The sequence below is a fragment of the Gossypium hirsutum genome, chromosome D12 (assembly GCF_007990345.1).
Source record: "Gossypium hirsutum isolate 1008001.06 chromosome D12, Gossypium_hirsutum_v2.1, whole genome shotgun sequence".
NCBI lineage: Eukaryota > Viridiplantae > Streptophyta > Magnoliopsida > Malvales > Malvaceae > Gossypium > Gossypium hirsutum.
The window spans coordinates 33,365,553-33,383,186 of NC_053448.1; the positions used below are offsets into that span (position 1 = coordinate 33,365,553).

The 17,634-nt window shown below is 32.7% G+C and overlaps 1 non-coding gene across 1 annotated transcript; it reads left to right on the top strand.

The window, feature by feature from the left end:
• The first annotated feature begins 17,285 nt into the window (after window positions 1–17,285).
• LOC121224724 (small nucleolar RNA R71) lies at window positions 17,286–17,391 on the top strand. Its single transcript, XR_005922469.1, has one exon. It is a non-coding gene; the product is annotated as a small nucleolar RNA R71 (small nucleolar RNA).
• Window positions 17,392–17,634: the final 243 nt, after the last annotated feature.

A 17,634-nucleotide genomic window follows, 5' to 3' on the forward strand; every position in this document is an offset into this window, starting at 1 on the left:
TCGCGATAGTGCTTGAGATGTTGACCATTAACTGTAAATGTACCTCCCTTTTCTTCTCATAATTCCAAAACTCCATATGGATAGACTTTGTGAATAGTGTATGGCTCGATCCATCAGGATTTGAGCTTCCCAAGGAATAGCCTTAGTCTTGAATTGAATAATAAACTCTTTGACATTTTTTGTATTCTCAAGGTTTTATACATTTCTCATGTCATCTCTTATTCTTTTCTTTGTACATCTTGGCATTCTCGTACGAAAACAACCTTAATTCCTCCAACTCATCAAGTTATAACATTCTTCTCTCACTATCTTGCTTTAGATCCAGATTTAATTGTTTCAAGGCCCAGTGAGCTTTATTTTCCAACTCAAGCGGCAAATGACATGCCTTTCCAAAGACTAATCGATAAGGATTCATTTCTAACAGTGTTTTGGAAGTTGTTCAATAGGCCCATAGAGCATCACCGAGCCTTCGAGACCAATCTCTTCTATTAGGTCGAACCACCTTCTCAAGGTCTCCTTTGATCTTACGGTTCGCAAGTTCAACTTGCTCATTCATTTATGGATGATAGGAAATTACTACTTTGTACTTCAAATCATACTTGCCAAGCAACCACTTAAGCCATTTATTTACAAAGCAAGATCCTTTATCGCTAATTATAGCTCTAAGAATCCCAAACCGTGTAAATACATGCTTATGTAGGAATCGCATGACTGCCTTAGCATCATTTGTTAGGTATGCCTCAGCTACCACCCACTTGGATATATAATCAACAACCACTAGGATGTACTTGTTGTTGGATCACCAGTACACCCCATGGCATAGCGAAAAAAAATAAATCTGATGATCACATCCAGTGATCCATGTGCAAGGAATGAATCGGGGTGAAAAGGGTATGAACGATTACCTTTAGCCGTCTGAAAATTTGAAGAAACAGATCATGCTATTGTATGTCGATTCCAAACTGCTACAAAAAGTTTCGGCTTCTACGTAATCCACCTAGTGTGAAGCACTCTCTAAAACTTTTTCAAAGAGACAAAAATCTCTTGATGGTTGCTAGACCTCACACACTTTATTTTTAGGGTATATAAGGTTTTTCTTAAAAACCTATATTTCCTAATTCGAGAACAATTGAATTTTTTACATGAATCAAATCATAATAATTAACAGAATATAATCATTATAATTACCATAATTATAATAATGTTAGATGAAAAAAATTTACAATTACTGTAATTATAATAATATTTTATCCTAAATTATAATTACAATAATTATAATAAGGATTTTGGAAAATTATTTTTAGTTAAACTTTATATGAATCAAATTCATATATTAATTTAACCATAATTTCTATTATGTGTACAACATACCTGTATGTATAATTTCTTCAATATTTAACTGCCTAATTGAATTAATTTTATAATCAATTTAATTCAAGTGACAACTAAACTCAATACCAACTATGTTTGGATTTCGTTTGTTTCAACCATAGGGTGTGACCCTATAGGTTCTTGTAATGTTAGCAGTAATACTGGAATGATTCTAATATTACAAATAATGAGTGTCATCTAACAATGCATCATTGCTACCTAAGTTACAAGAAGTCATGATTCAACATAACCTCTCTGTGATTAACCCTTCTTGTATTAAATCCTTTTGTCTTTTATATCTAGAATGGGCACAAGTCATGGAATAGTCACACTTGCATAGCCCACCTAATGTTTCTTGATATCTTGAGTAGATTATGAAAAACAACTAAGTATGATATCTCATATCAAATTATTCGAGCATCGCCATGCATTTCTAGTCTCACTCAATCAAGTGGCCTAGGATATTGCTCCCATTATGTAGGAGAGACAAATTCTATATTGATCAACTGTATCCCACTACATAGATTGTGGTATATCTAGCAGCAGCCTTTATAGAACAACCAATTACGGTGGACATTTGACTGTATTAAAATATACGACTCACGATGTTGGGATAATGGTGATCTCAAGTCTGAGAATCGTATACATCGTAATCACTATGTGTAACACCCCTTACCCGAGACCGTTGCCAGAGTCGAGCACGAGGCGTTATCTGACTTAACTTACTAATTAGGAGCATAAAAATTTTCTTTTAAAATTAATTCACTTATGTTCATTCAATATATCCCTAAAAATGACTCTCGAGACCCTAAAACATGCAACGAAAATGGTTCAGGTCTAAACCGGGAACATTAAAAATTTTTTGAATACTTAAACAAATCAAAATAATTTATTTTATTGTTTACAATAAAACTGTCCACTCGCCTAACAGTCACTATTTTAATTATAACTCAAGTTACGAAACTCAAAATTTAGGTCCATAAATGTTTCCTGAAACTAGACTCATATATACTCTTACCATAAAGTTTCCAAAATTTTTGGTTTAGCAAAATAGTACAGTTTATTTGTTAAATTCTCCCCTATTTCACTGCTCGATAGTTCTTACCCCTCTTCACTAAAAATCAATTATCTCATTGTACAGAAATTAGATAATGTTCTCGTTCATTTATTTTGAAAATAGTCTCACTAAGGAATCTATACATATAAATTATGACTCATAATTATTTCTGTACAATTTTTAATGATTTTCTAAATTTAGAACAGGGGACTTCAAAAACCATTCTGACCCTGTCTCACTTAAATTCAAATATCTCATAATATATAATTCATTTGCCTACACGTTTCTTTCATGTGAAAATAGACTTGATAAGCTTTAATTCTATATCTCATTCACTCTCTAATTCCATTTCTACTATTTTTGGTGATTTTTCAAAATCACGTCAATGCTGCTGTCCAAAAACTGTTCCATTATAAATTTTTACTCTTTTATAATTTTTTTTGTATTAACTATCATTTAGGCACACATAACATCAAAACATGTTCTTAAATAGCCATTTCAATAGCTAATCATTAGCCATATCATAAGAACACACACAAAATGACTAAGTCCCTATGCATGCCATAACTTAAAACGTTTTGAATCCTTTAATACAGAGATGGCCTGATGATAGTGTGAAACGATCTCCGACGTCTTTACGATCCCCGAATTGGCTTGGCAATAATATAAAAAAAGGAAAATAAAGAGAGTAAGCGTAAAACATAGTAAGTTTACAAGCAAATAAATGACAACATTTATCATAAATAATTATACTCATGATTTATCATCAAGTATCATGGTCTTTACTTCTTCTTTACTTACTTTCTTACTTGTTTACTTACTTGCTTACTTAAATATCTCATGAATATAACTTGTTTCTCCCTTGCTGAAATTTCTTTCTCAACTGATAACTAAGATATTCTTAACTCTTATAACTCAAATGAATATATTTATTATGCTTTTACCTGAACTTTCATGTAACATAGTCTGTTTACTAGCCCATTGAACCACTTGGAATACTAAGGATATTCGGGTCTCCTGTCTGATAATAACATGCCAAAGCCATATCCCAGACATGGTCTTACATGGGATGTTTCCTATACTTCCAATGCCATATCCCAGATATGGTCTTACATGGGAGTTCTCATATCGGGGCCCATGCCATGTCCAGACATGGTCTTATGGGGGACCTCTAATATCGATGCCAACGCCATGTCCCATACATGGTCTTACATGGGACCTCTCATAACCTCAATAATGCCAATGTCATGTCCCAGATATGGTCTTACATGGGATCTCATTCCCTTAATGTCATGACATTTGTATCGGATACATTCCTAATGTTTCAACGGGACTTTTTATCACTGATTCACTATCATCTCATACTTGAGTCAACATTAAATAATTTCATGAAATAAGTACATAATTGCTAGAAAATAACAAGATTAATAATAAATATTGAAGTATTGCATTTATTTACCGTAAACTTACCTCGGTACAAAATGCGATCAAATCTAGCAACTTAGTCCTCAACCTTTTTCTTTCCCCAGTCTAACTCCAGATTTCATTCTTCTTGATCTATAATAGAAAATTTAGCTTATTTAATACTCATGTTCATAAAATAGTCCTTGACTTGAACTTTGGAAAAATTATGATTTTGCCCCTAAACTTTTGCATATTTACACTTTTGCCTCAAAGCTCAGAAATTAAAATTCATCCCTTATTCTTATGTTCTGTGACATGCTGAACATCTTTCCCTTCTATAGCAACATCAAATTCCCACTCTAACATTTACTTATGAACATTAGGTATTTTTATCAATTATGTCGTTTTACTCATCTTCCCTTAAAATCACCTAGCAAAAGTTGTTTAACATAATTTCAAGCTTCATGTTCTACCATAAAATATCAAAATAAACACATTTCACCTATGGGTATTTTTCCAAATATGAACCCTAACATGAATTAATGGTAGAATAAGCTAAATCGAGCTACTAGGACTCCAAAAAACGTTAAAAAAAATTAAAAACGGGGCTTGGATGCACTTACTATGAGCTTGATAAAGTGAAGAAACCCTAGCTATGGTTTCCCCTTGTAAAATTCGGCCATAGCTTGAAGATGGGCACATTTTGCCATCTTTTTCCCTTTTAAATTCTTTTTATTACTAAATGACTAAAATGCCCTTCATTAAAACTTTAGTTATTTTTATCTATGCTTGCCCATTTTTTTCATGAAAATCTAATGGTCTAATTACCATTTAAGTACCTCTACTTCAATTATGCACTTCAATTAAATTCTTTATCATCTAAAACTCATATTAACCCACTTTTGAAATTAAGCCCTAATATGCAATTCAGACATGCAATCGCTAAAATTTCTTATCGGTATTCTAACACATGCATCCAATCAATCGGTAAATCATAAAAAATAATCACAATAAACTTTTCTATCTCGAATTCATGGTTTCACAACCACTATTCCGTTTAGGCCCTATTTCGGGATGTTACACTATGAGTAATGTTGTGACTATTACATAATAATCCAAGAAACATACTTATAGCGGGTCAGTCGAATATGTTGTTTTCTAATACACATACTCATTATTGATTTTGAAATCTCATTTCAATGACAACACTTTGTCAGAAATCAACTACACGTTAGTCTTAATGCATGAATTGTTGTCCAAGCCCACAACAATACTCGACTAAGGACCTTTTAAGAATAACCATATTATTCTCAGGACATTATTATAAAATATTTTATTTATATACATAGAAAATAAACTAAAATAATAATGGTTATGCCTTATATTAATAAACGAGGTAAAATAAGTATATTATTACAATCATCTCACGATTGGTCTTTGGGCATACTCTAACACCTGTTACCATAAGAAGAAAGAAACGATCCTAAAAAATCAATGCCCCAAATGTAAAATAATTCTACCTCTAACATGTTAGTCAAGGGCATCTCATTCCTCATTGATATGTTTCTAGTCATCTAGCATCTATCGTAATTATTTACATATGCATATGCATCAGTAAACACCGTTGGCCAAAAAAATCTAGCTTGTAAGATTTTTGCTGCAATGCAAGAACCACCAAAGTATCCACCACTTGGAGATGAATGACAGTGGTATAGGATCTCGTCAATTTCACTTCCAACTACACACTTCCTAATTATATCTTCTGCACATTGCTTAAATAGAAATGGTTCCTCCCAGATGTAATACCTACTATCATGAAGGAATTTCTTTCTTTATTGGTATGTCATTCCAGGGGCCATTATTCCACATGTAAATAATTTTCAAATTGACAAACCAAGGAGTTTTATGGCTTTGACTTACCTCAAAAATATGCTCATCTGAGAAATTTTCATTGATAGGAACAATTGAGTGAGTTACCTCATTTTGTTCCAACCTCAAAAGATGGTCAACTACTTGATTTTCAACTTCCTATCGGTCTTGGATCTCAAGGTCGAATTCTTGGAGTAAAAGTACCCACTGAATCAACCTTAGTTTAGCGTCTTTCTTTGTGAATAAATATTTGATGGTCACATGATCGGTAAAGAGTGTGACTTTTGTACCTATAAGAAATGAGCGGAACTTGTCAAAACCAAAAACTATAGGAAATAATTCTTTTTTAGTTGTCGTGTAATTAAGTTAGGCTCCTGTCAAAGTTCTGCTTGCATAGTAAATCGAATGAAACACTTTGTTCCTTCTTTGTCCCAACACAACTCCCATAGCAAAGTCGCTAGTGTCACACATGAACTCAAAAGGAGAGTTCCAATCTGGTGTAACGATTATTGGGGCTGAGATTAACCAATTTTTCAATTCTTCAAAGGCTTCCAAACATGCTTTGATAAACTCAAAAATGGTGTCTTTATCTAATAAAGTATACAAAGGCTTGGAAATTTTTGAAAAATCCTTCATAAACCTTCGGTAAAAATCAACATAGCCTAAGAAACTTTTTACTCCTTTAACACTGACTGGAGGTGGTAACTTTTCAATTACATCCACCTTTTCTTTGTCAAATTTGATCCTGTTTTTGGATATTTTGTGTCCTAAGACAATTCCCTCCTTAACCATAAAATGGAATTTTTTTCAGTTAAGGACAAGATTTGTCTCCTCACGCCTCTTAAGTATATTAGCAAAATTACTCAAACAAATATCATAAGTATTACCAAAAATAGAAAAATCATCCATGAAAACCTCAAAAAATTTTTCAACCATATCAGTAAGTATTGCCATCATGCATTGTTTAAATGTTGTAGGTGTGGAAACACAGAAATTTACACATTTTTACATACCCTTTTTAACTTAAAATCATACAGTTTCATAAAATTCTTATCGAAAAAATAATTAATTTTTAAAAAATAATTAAAGTGCACTTAAAATATGAAAATTTTTAATTTTATTTAATTTTAAATTAATTTTTATGAATTTTGGTTATTTTCGACAGATTTGCTTAAAGGGCGAAAAATGGCTCGGCAGACACTATTAGAAGCACAAAATCGAGAAGCAATTTGAAGTATCGAGGCGAACTAAATTTCAGCCTAAGACGGTTCAAAATTATATTTATTAATTCATAATATATTTAATTTTAATTTATATCCAAATTAATTTGGGTTAATAAATTATTATTAATTAATTATGAAAAAGAGGTCCAGTTGAACTGAACCGAGTGAACTGAACCGACCAAGAAATGGATAGCCCAAAAACCGTCCCAAGAGCTGGCCTAAATCATCTTATTAGCTGATTATTTAAGCTTGCAAAGAGGCCCTTGAAGAATTGTTCAAGTTGCATTCAAATCCCTCGACAATTGGTGGCTTTATAGATTTGCTCCAAGCCTAAATTAGCAAAGTTGAAACTATCAACCTTGCCACATGTGTGGCCGGCCAAGGGAGGGCTCTTTGGCTGATAATTTTAGCTATCTTTAGCAGCCTTCCTCAGCTATAAAAACCCCCTTAGGCTGGTCATTTTAGAAACACACCTCAAGCATTCACATCTTTCCTCTCTTCCCTTCACTTTCTCTCTTCTTTTCCATTCCAAAATTCCCTTGCTCTCTTGACGATTTCTCCTCTTGAGAAAGGGGCATTCATCAGCTATTTGGAGCATCAATTAAGTGTTCATAGCATCATTGGTCAACGAGGACAACGGAGCAACTAGTTAAGCCACGGTAAACCACCGGATTTGATTATTGTTCCCTATCTTTTTAATTTTTGTTGTTGTTATGCTGAACATATCTATGAATATTTATGTTGTTGGAATGGTTAATTTAATCAATTTAGCTTGAATTTAATTCATGTTAGGATGATTGCATTTCGTTTGTTAAAATTATTAAAATTGTGTTATGTTGTTATAGGCCTCAGTAAGATGCTTGATTAAGAAAAATCATGGCTAAGTTATTCTTGCATTATAATTGTTAGGTAACTAATGAATTAATTATTTAAATGGATTGAAATTATAATTAATGAACACAGTACTTAATCAGTGCAAGTTTAATCATCTAAGGTAGCTGAGGATTAGATGCAACGGTATCTGACGATACATTTGCCTTGCATAACTTGAAAGATTATTGTGATTAAACTGTTTCAAGGTAATGATACTTTGTTACCTCACATATTCTTTTATGTGCTTAGTAAACCTAGTTAATTCTTTGAATTGATGTAGGGATATGTGTTGGAACACCGACACCCCTACGGGGCAGTGAAAAAAAAACATCCAACGATCCTAACCATGTATCCATGTGTGAGGAATGAATCGGGGTGAAATAAAGATTTTAAAATTACCAAATCTTTTTTCTGAGTAGATAGTGACGCCTCGGCAATGAGTAATCTGATCTACTATCGAACCAAGCCGCAGTCTATCGTGACTCCGGCCTCTACGTAATCCACCCAGTTGACAATGAACGGAAGGAATCCCCAAAATTTTTTTGGAGAAGACTTTGCTTTGACGTCTGCTAGACCCACCAAGCAAAGAAAAATGGGATTTTATATCTATTTTTAGGGATTCTAAAAATTAAATAAATATAACAATGTTTTTAAACCGAAAATTATAATTACATTAATTATAATAATAATTTCAGTAAACTATATATTTATTTGAATTTATATACGAACCAAATTCATGTTCTCATTATGTGTACAACAACCTTATACATATAATGTATTCGATATTTGATTACCCAATTAAATTAATTCTATAATCAATTTAGTTCAAGCGACAACCAAACACAATACCAACTATGTTTTATTCCATTCATTTCAACTATAGGGTGTGACCTTTTAGGTTCTTGTAACGTTAGCAGTAATACTAGAACGATTCCAATATTACAAACAATGAGTGGCACCTAGCAATGCATCATTGCTACCTAAGTCACAAGAAATCATGATTCGACATAACATTTTTATGATTAACCTTTCATGCAATAATCCTTAAGTCCTTTATCTTTGGATTGGACACAAGTCATGGAATAGTCACACTTGCATAGTCCATTCCATGTTCCTTGATATCTTAAGTAGACTATGATATACAAATAAGTACGACATCTCATATCAGCTTATTTGAGCATGGCCATGCATTTCTAGTCTAACTCAATCAAGTGGCCTAAGATATTACTCCCATTATGTAGGAAGGACTTATCCTATATCGATCAACCGTATCCCTCTACACAGATCGTGGTATATCCAACATCAGCCTTTATAGAACAACCAGTTACGGTGTACGTTTGACTGTATCAAAATATACAACTCACGATGTTGGGATTATAATGATCTCAAGTCTGGGGATCATATACATATTAATCACTATGAGTAATGTTGTGACAATTACATAATAATCCAATAAACATACTCATAACGGGTCAATCCAATATGTTGTTCTCTAACACACATATTCATCCATCGATTTTGGCACTCCATATCAATGACAACTCTTTAGCATCAATCAACTACATGCTAGTCTTAATGCATTATTGTTGTCCTAGCCAACAATAATACTTAACTAAGGACCTTTTAAGAATAATCATATTATTCTCAGGACATTATTATAAGACAGTTTATTTATACACACACAAAAGAAACTGAAATAATAATGGTAACACCTTATATTAATAAACATGATAAATCAAGTATGTTATTACAACCATCTCATGATTGATCTTTGGGCATACTCTAACAATATGTACAAGAGATTATTTTGATTTAATAAGTATGTATATGCAATAACATATTTGCCTATTAAGATTTGTTTAATCGGTTGAATTGACATAGGGATATAGTCAAAAGATAAATTGATTTTGGTAGGTGAGTATGTTCATAAGTTAGAAAATTACCGGGTTGCCGTGAACTTATTCGTAACAATATAAACATGAGTTTAATAATTCTAAGTTAAGAAATGTAATTAATCTAACACAATTATGTCATCTTGATTAAAATCGTATTTTGAAACCGTGCATTTGAGATTTATTTATTTTGTTCACTTAGTTTAAAATCTTAGTTTTTAATCACCCTCTTCAAACAAAATATTTTTCTTCACTAAAGTGTTTTAAATAGCTTTCATAAATAATTATTTTCACAGTCCCCGTGGGTATGATAACTCGACATTTACTTGTCACTTTATTACTTATTACGGTTGTGTACACTTGCACATTTTCGTCGTTCCAAGGTGCATTACATAAATTGAATGGCATTCGCCTAAAAGCAAACGTATTGTATGGGCAAGTAAAAGTTTTTTTGTTTTGGTCTTTTAGGGCTACAACTATTTGGTTATATTCCGAATATCCGTCTAAGAAATAGTAATATTCGTTACCTACTAGTTGGTCCAACATCTGATCCATAAAAGGCAACGGAAAATTATCCTTTCAAGTTGTCTTATTCAAATTTATATAGTCTATACAGATTCTCTAGCCCATAACCATCCTCATTAAGATTAACTTATTACGTTAATTCTGCATTTCTTTGGTACACATTGTACTGAACTTACCCTTGAACTATCTGAGATGGGGTAGATAATTCCCGCATCTAACCATTTAGTAACTTCCTTTCAAACTACCTCTTTCATGATAGGATTAAGTCTCATTTTCCCCATCAATTCTAGCTCACTCGCCCTCCTCTAAGATAATCTTATGCATACAAAAGGAAGGGTTTATTCCTCGAATATCAACATGGTCCAACCGGTTGCCATTTTAAATTTCTTTAAAACTTTGATCAGCTACTTCTCTTGGTGCTCTGTTAGTTCTACTAAAATAATCATAGACAAAGTAGAACAGTTACTGGAAACACGAAAATTTACACATTTTTACATACCCTTTTTAACTTAAAATCATACAGTTTCGATAAAATTCTTGTCGAAAAAATATTAATTTTTACAAAATAATTAAAATGCACTTAAAATATGAATATGTTGAATTTTATTTAATTTTATAATTAAATTTATATGAATTTTTTTATTTTCGACAGATTTGCACAAAGGGCAAAAAATGGCTCGGCAGATACTGCTAGAAGTGCAAAACTGAGAAGTAATTTGAAATATCGAGGCAAACAAAATTTTAGCCTAAGACGGTCCAAAATTATATTTATTAATTAATAATATATTTAATTTTAATTTATATCCAATTTAAATTGGGTTAATATATTATTATTAATTAATTATGAAAAAGTGGTCTAGTTGAACTGAATCGAGTGAACTGAACCGACCAAGAAATGGACAGCCCAAAAACCATCCCAAGAGCTGACCCAAATCAGCTTATTAGCTGATTATTTAAGCCTGCAAAGAGGCCCTTGAAGACTTGTTCAAGCTGCATTCAAACCCCTCCACAATTGGTGGCTTTATAGATTTGCCCCAAGCCTAAATTAGCAAAGTTTAAACTATCAACCTTGCCACATGTGTGGCTGGCCAAGGGAGGGCTCTTTGGCTGATAATTTTAGCTATTTTTAGCAGCCTGAGCTATAAAAACCCCCCTTAGGCTGGTCATTTTAGAAACACACCTCAAGCATTCACATCTTTCCTCTCTTCTCTCCATTTTCTCTCTTCTTTCCATTCTAAAATTCCCTTGCACTTTTTTCGATTTCTCCTCTTGGTAAAGGGGCATTCATCAGCTATTTGGAGCAGCAATTAAGTGTTCATAGTATCCTTGGTTGATGAGGACAATGGAGAAAGAAGAACGGAGCAACTAGTCTAGCCACGAAAAAATACCGGATTTGATTCTTATTCCCTATCTTTTTAATTTTTGTTGTTATGCTGACCATATCTATGAATATTTATGTTGTTGGAATGGTTAATTTAATCAATTTAGCTTAAATTTAATTCGTGTTAGGTTTATTTCTTTTCGTTTGTTAAAATTATTGAAATTGTGTTTATATTGTTATAGGCCTCGGTAAGATGGTTGATTAAGTAAAATCACGACTAAGTTATTCTTGCATTACAATTGTTAGGTATCTAATGAATTAATTATTTAAATGGATTGAAATTGTAATTAATGGACACAGTACTTAATCAGTGCATGTTTAATCATCTAAGGTAGCTAATGGTTAGGTTAGCAACGGTATCTGACGATACATTTGTCTTGCATAACTTGCAAGATTATTGTGATTAAACTGTTTCAAGGTAAAGATACTTTGTTACCTCACATAGTCTTTTATGTGCTTATTAAATCGAGTTAATTGTCTGAATTGACATAGGGATATGTACAAGTGATTATTTCGATTTAATAAGTATGTATGTGCAATAACATATTTGTCTATAATAAGTATGTATGTGCAATAACATATTTGTCTATTAAGATTTGTTTAATCAGTTGAATTGACATACGGATATAGTCAAGAGATAAATTGATTTTGGTAGGTGAGTGTGTTCATAAGTTAGCAAATTACCGAGTTGTCGTGAACTTATTCGTAACAATATAAACATGATTTTAATAATTCGAAGTTAAGAAATGTAATTAATCTAACACAATTATGTCATCTTGATTAAAATCGTATTTTGAAAAAGTGTATTTGAGATTTATTAATTTAATTTACTTAGTTTAAAATATTATTTTTTAATCACCCTCTTCAAACAAAGTATTTTTCTTCACCAAAGTGTTTTAAATAGCATTTATAAATAATTCTTTTCACAGTCGTTGTGGGTACGATAACTCGACATTTACTTATCACTTTTTTACTTGGTGTGATTGTGTACACTTGCACATTTCTGTCATTCCAGTTATCAGAATAAACATATTTCAAATGAGAGAGAAGAACCTTAAGTTCAAGTTTTGGTGGTTCCTCGGTTGACAACTTGGGTTGTGTGTATTCCCGAGCTTCCAACTCTAATGGTTCAAACCGTGCTAGTCAAACATAGTCCTTTGGATTGGCTTCCATCAAAGCCATATTTTCATTACCTTGTTCATCTTCCAATAGTTTAGACCGTAAGTGTAACATCCCTTACCCGAGACCATTGCTGGAGTCGAGCTCGAGGCATTACTTTACTTAACTTAAAAATTCGGGGCATAAAATTTTACTTTTGCAATTAATTTCACTATTCAATACAAAGCTATCCACCTGCGTAGAAGTTACTAATTTAGTTATAACTCGAGCTACAAAATTTTAAATTTAAATCCATAAATTTTTCCTAAAACTAGACTCATATGTCTTCTTACCATAAAGGTTTCAGAATTTTTGGTTCAGCCAATTAGTACATTTTATTAGTTAAATTTTCCCCTGTTTCACCACTCGACTATCCTGACCTTTTGTCACTAAAAATAAGCTTTCTAATTGTAGGATTGTCATATGGTGTTCTCACTTGTTTCTACAGAAAATAGACTCAATAAGGAATCTAGAAATATAAACTACAACTCATAACCATTTTTTTATAATTTTTAATGATTTTCCAAAGTCAGAACAGGGGATTCCAAAAACCACTTTGACCTTGTCTAACTAAAATGCAAATATCTCAGAATACATGATTCCTTTGTCTACACAGTTTTTTTCTATGAAAATAGACTCAATAAGCTTTAATTATATATCTCATATACCCTCTAATTCATTTTATACTATCCTTGGTTATTTTTCAAAATCAAGTCACTACTGCTGTCTCAAAATTGATTCACTACCAATTTTTATTTTTTCATGATTTCTATGCATAATTTATCACCTAGACATTTATAACAACAAACACCTTCATACTTAGCCATTTTAATAACTATTCATCATCAAATATTTACATATCATCGTTTGGTCATATCTTAAGAATATACAATCGAAATGACCAAGTCCCTATACATACCATAGCTCAAAACATTTATCGTCTTAAAATACCGAGTTGTTGTCGTTGATAGTGTGGTCGATCTCCGACGTTTTTAAGTTCTCGAAAGTAGCTTTACATTACTATAAGAGAAAGAAAAATAAAAGAAGTAAGCATAAGCTTAGTAAGTTTGCTAGCAAATAAATAACAACATTTAACACAAATAATTAAACTCAAATGTCAAAATCTCTAGTTTACTCTTTATTTAATCTCATTCTTGTTCTCTTGCTGGTTTACTTAGTTAACTCATTATCGTAACTTATTCTTCTCTTGCTGAAACTTGAGTATCAATTGATAATATAGTAAGTTCTTAACTCTTATAACTCATCTGAGCTTGCCATTTATGCTTTTAAATGAACTTTCAGTAACATGATTCGTTTACTAGCCCGTTGAGCCACGTTGGAATAATAAGGATACTTGGGTCTTTTCTGATAATAACATGCCAAAGTCATGTCCCAGACATGGTCTTACTTGAGATGTTCTCATATCGGTGCCCATGCCATGTCCCAGACATGGTCTTACGGGGGACCTCTCATCTCGGTGCCAACGCCATGTCCCAGACATGGTCTTACATGGGACCTCTCATCTCGGTGCCAATGTCATGTCCCAGACATGGTCTTACATGGGACCTCTTTACCAAAATGTCATGACATTTGTATCCGATACATTTCTTATGTTTCAACGGGGCTTTTTAACATCGATTCTCTGTCATCTCATACTTGAGTTAACATTAAATAAATTCATAAAATAAATGCATAATTGCTGGAAAATAATAATATTAATAATAATTATTGAAATATTGTATTTATTTACCGTAAACTTACCTCGGTACAAAATATAGCCAAATTCACTAACTTAGCCTTCAACTTTATTCTTTCCTTTGTCTAACCTCGAGTTTCATTCTTCTTGATCTAAAATAGAAAATTTAACTCATTTAATACTCACATTTATCAAAATAGCCCTCGACTCTAACTTTGGAAAAATTACAATTTTGCCCCTAAACTTTTACATAATTACGATTTTGTCCCAAAGTTCGGAAATTAAACTTCATCTCATATTCTTATGTTATATAACATGTTGAACATTTTTCTCTTCTATGACAACATCAAATTCTCACTCTAACACTTACTTATGAACATTAGGTATTTTTACCGATTATGTCGTTTTACTCGTTTTCACTTAAAATCACTTAGCAAAAGTTGTTTAACATAATTTCAAGCTTTATATTCTACCATAAAACATAAAAATAAACACATTTTACCTATGGGTATTTTTCCAAATATGAACCCTAGGCTAAATTATTGTTAGAATAAGCTAAATCAAGTAACCGGGACTCCAAAAACATAAAGAACATTAAAAATGGGGCTAGAACAGACTTACAAGCTAGCTTGGAAGCTTGAAAAACCCTAGCCATGGTTTCCCCTTGTGAAATTCGGCCATGGGGTTGAAGATGGACAAAAATTGGCTTTTAATTTTGTTTTTAATTCATTTTATTAACTAAATAACCAAAATGCCCTTAATAAAAAACTTTGGAAACATGCCTAACCACATCCATTTTTGTCTACCAACTTAACCAATGGTCTAATTCCACATAAGGACCTCCAATTTAAAATTTCATAACAATTGGACACCTCTAACATGTAGAACTCAACTTTTGCACTTTTTACAATTTAGTTCTTTTGACTAAATTGAGTGCCCAAACGTCCAAATTTTCGAACGAAATTTTCACAAAATCATTTTTTGAAATCTTAGACCATAAAAATATAATAAAATAATTTTTTTTCTCATCAGATTTGTGGTCCCGAAACCACTGTTCCGACTAGGCCCAAAATCAGGATGTTATAGTAAGGTATTTTTTAATGGGTCTACTACATAATTGTTTTCCCATTCCATAGAAACTAAGGCTTCTAATTTCTCCATTATTGAACATTCTTCCGCCAGATCAGGAAATTTCATGGCTTTAAGAACATTAAATCTTACCTGATCATCTTGAACTCTTATAGTGAGTTCTTCTTTCTACACGCCTATTAATGTTCTCCCCGTTACTAGAAAAGGTCTCCTCAAGATGATCAACACTTTCTTATCTGCTTCAAAATCTAAAACAGTAAAACCAACAGGAAAAATAAACTTATCTACACGTACCAAAACATCCTTGATCTTTCCTTCTAGGTGTGCTAAAGATCGATCTGCCAGTTAGAGTGTCACAGTTGTTAGTCGAACATCACCTATCTCCAACATCTTAAAATTTGACGCTGGTATCAAGTTTATGCTCACCCATAGATCACATAAAGCTTTACCACAGTAAAATTCTCGAATATTACAAGATATAGTAAAGCTTTCAAGGTCCTTCATTTTTAGAGGTAGTTTATTCTGTAAGAATACACTACACTCCTTTGTTAATGCTACAATCTTGAACTCGCCAAGCCTCTGTTTCTTAGACAGAATGTCCTTCATGAACTTGACATAATTGGGCATTTGTTCTAAGGCTTCTACCAATGGGATATTCATGTGAAGCTGCTTAAGAACATTCAAAAACTTATTAAACTACACCTCCTATTTTTGCTGCTTGAGTCTTTGTAGATACAGAGGTTTGGGAACCTTAGCTTGGATCAAACAAATTTTCCGAGAATCTACATCTAACAGAGGTGTTAGCTTACCAAAATTCACTAGTTTAGATTTTGCCTCTTTAAAATTTACAAAATCTGGCTTTTCTGGTGTAGAAATTTCAAATATTTTTTTATTTTCCTTTTCCTTAGCAGGCTCATCTTCACCTTCAACTTCCTTGGGTTCCAAAGTCCTTCCGATTTGTAAAGAAATTGTTGTGCAATGTTCATTACCCACACTCCTTGGATTTTTTGTGTCACTTGGCAAGGCTCCTTATGGTCTATTACGAAGCTTTGTAGGTAACTAACCTACATGGTTCTCCAAATTTTTCATTGTTGCTGCTTGGCTTTAGATTTAGGTGTGATTCTTCACCATTTACTCCTTCAACAAATTCTCCAAACTATTAGATGGTTCAACTTGTGATGGTTTTTGGACTTGTTGATTGAACCCAAAAGGTTGATTTGATCTATGCTGCATGTAGTTATTGTTCGATCCAGCTCCGTGGTTACTCTAAGAAAAGTTTGGATGGTTTCACCATGAAAGTTTGTAGAAGTTGGACTGTGGTCCTTGTCCACTTCTATTTTGGTGTTGATTTCCTACATTATAAACAAAATTAGGATTTGATGGACAATTCTCAAAAGAATGTCCATCCCCACAATATATGCAGGAAACATTGTCGAATTGACTTGGTGGTTGAGCAACAATATTATTCAAACCATTAGTAGTAAACTATGTTAACATTGAAAAGATAAAAGATACCTGAGTTGAGAATGAAGAGAGGGTGTCTACTTCATGCACTCTAGCTACTCGTCTTCCTGAAGCTGTTGGATTTGTCAAAAACTGGTAGTTGTTACTGGCTATTCTCTCGATGATTTTGTAAGCCTTATTATAAGATTTAGATAAGAGAGCACCATTCACAAAAGCATCTACCACCATTCTAGTGTGTGCTTTGAGACAATTATAAAACTTCTCCAGCTGAATGCAATGAGGAATCTGGTGGTGATGGCATTTTCATATTAATTCTTTGAATCATTCCCATGCCTCGTTTACGGACTCATCATCATTTGTTGAAAAGTGGTAATCTTATTCCACAACTTTGATTTTTGCTAGGTGGGAAATACTTTACTAGAAAACATTCGGCTAGTTCTTACCAAGTAGAAATCCAGCTTGGTGGCAATGAATTAAGCCATACTCGTGCTCTATCTCAAAGCGAGTATGGAAATAACTTCAACCTCAATGCATCTTTGGCCACACTGGCTATCTTGAAGGAAACATTCACCTTCATAAACAGTCAAAGGTGAAGCTATGGATCTTCTATGGGCATTCCACTAAACTGGCCC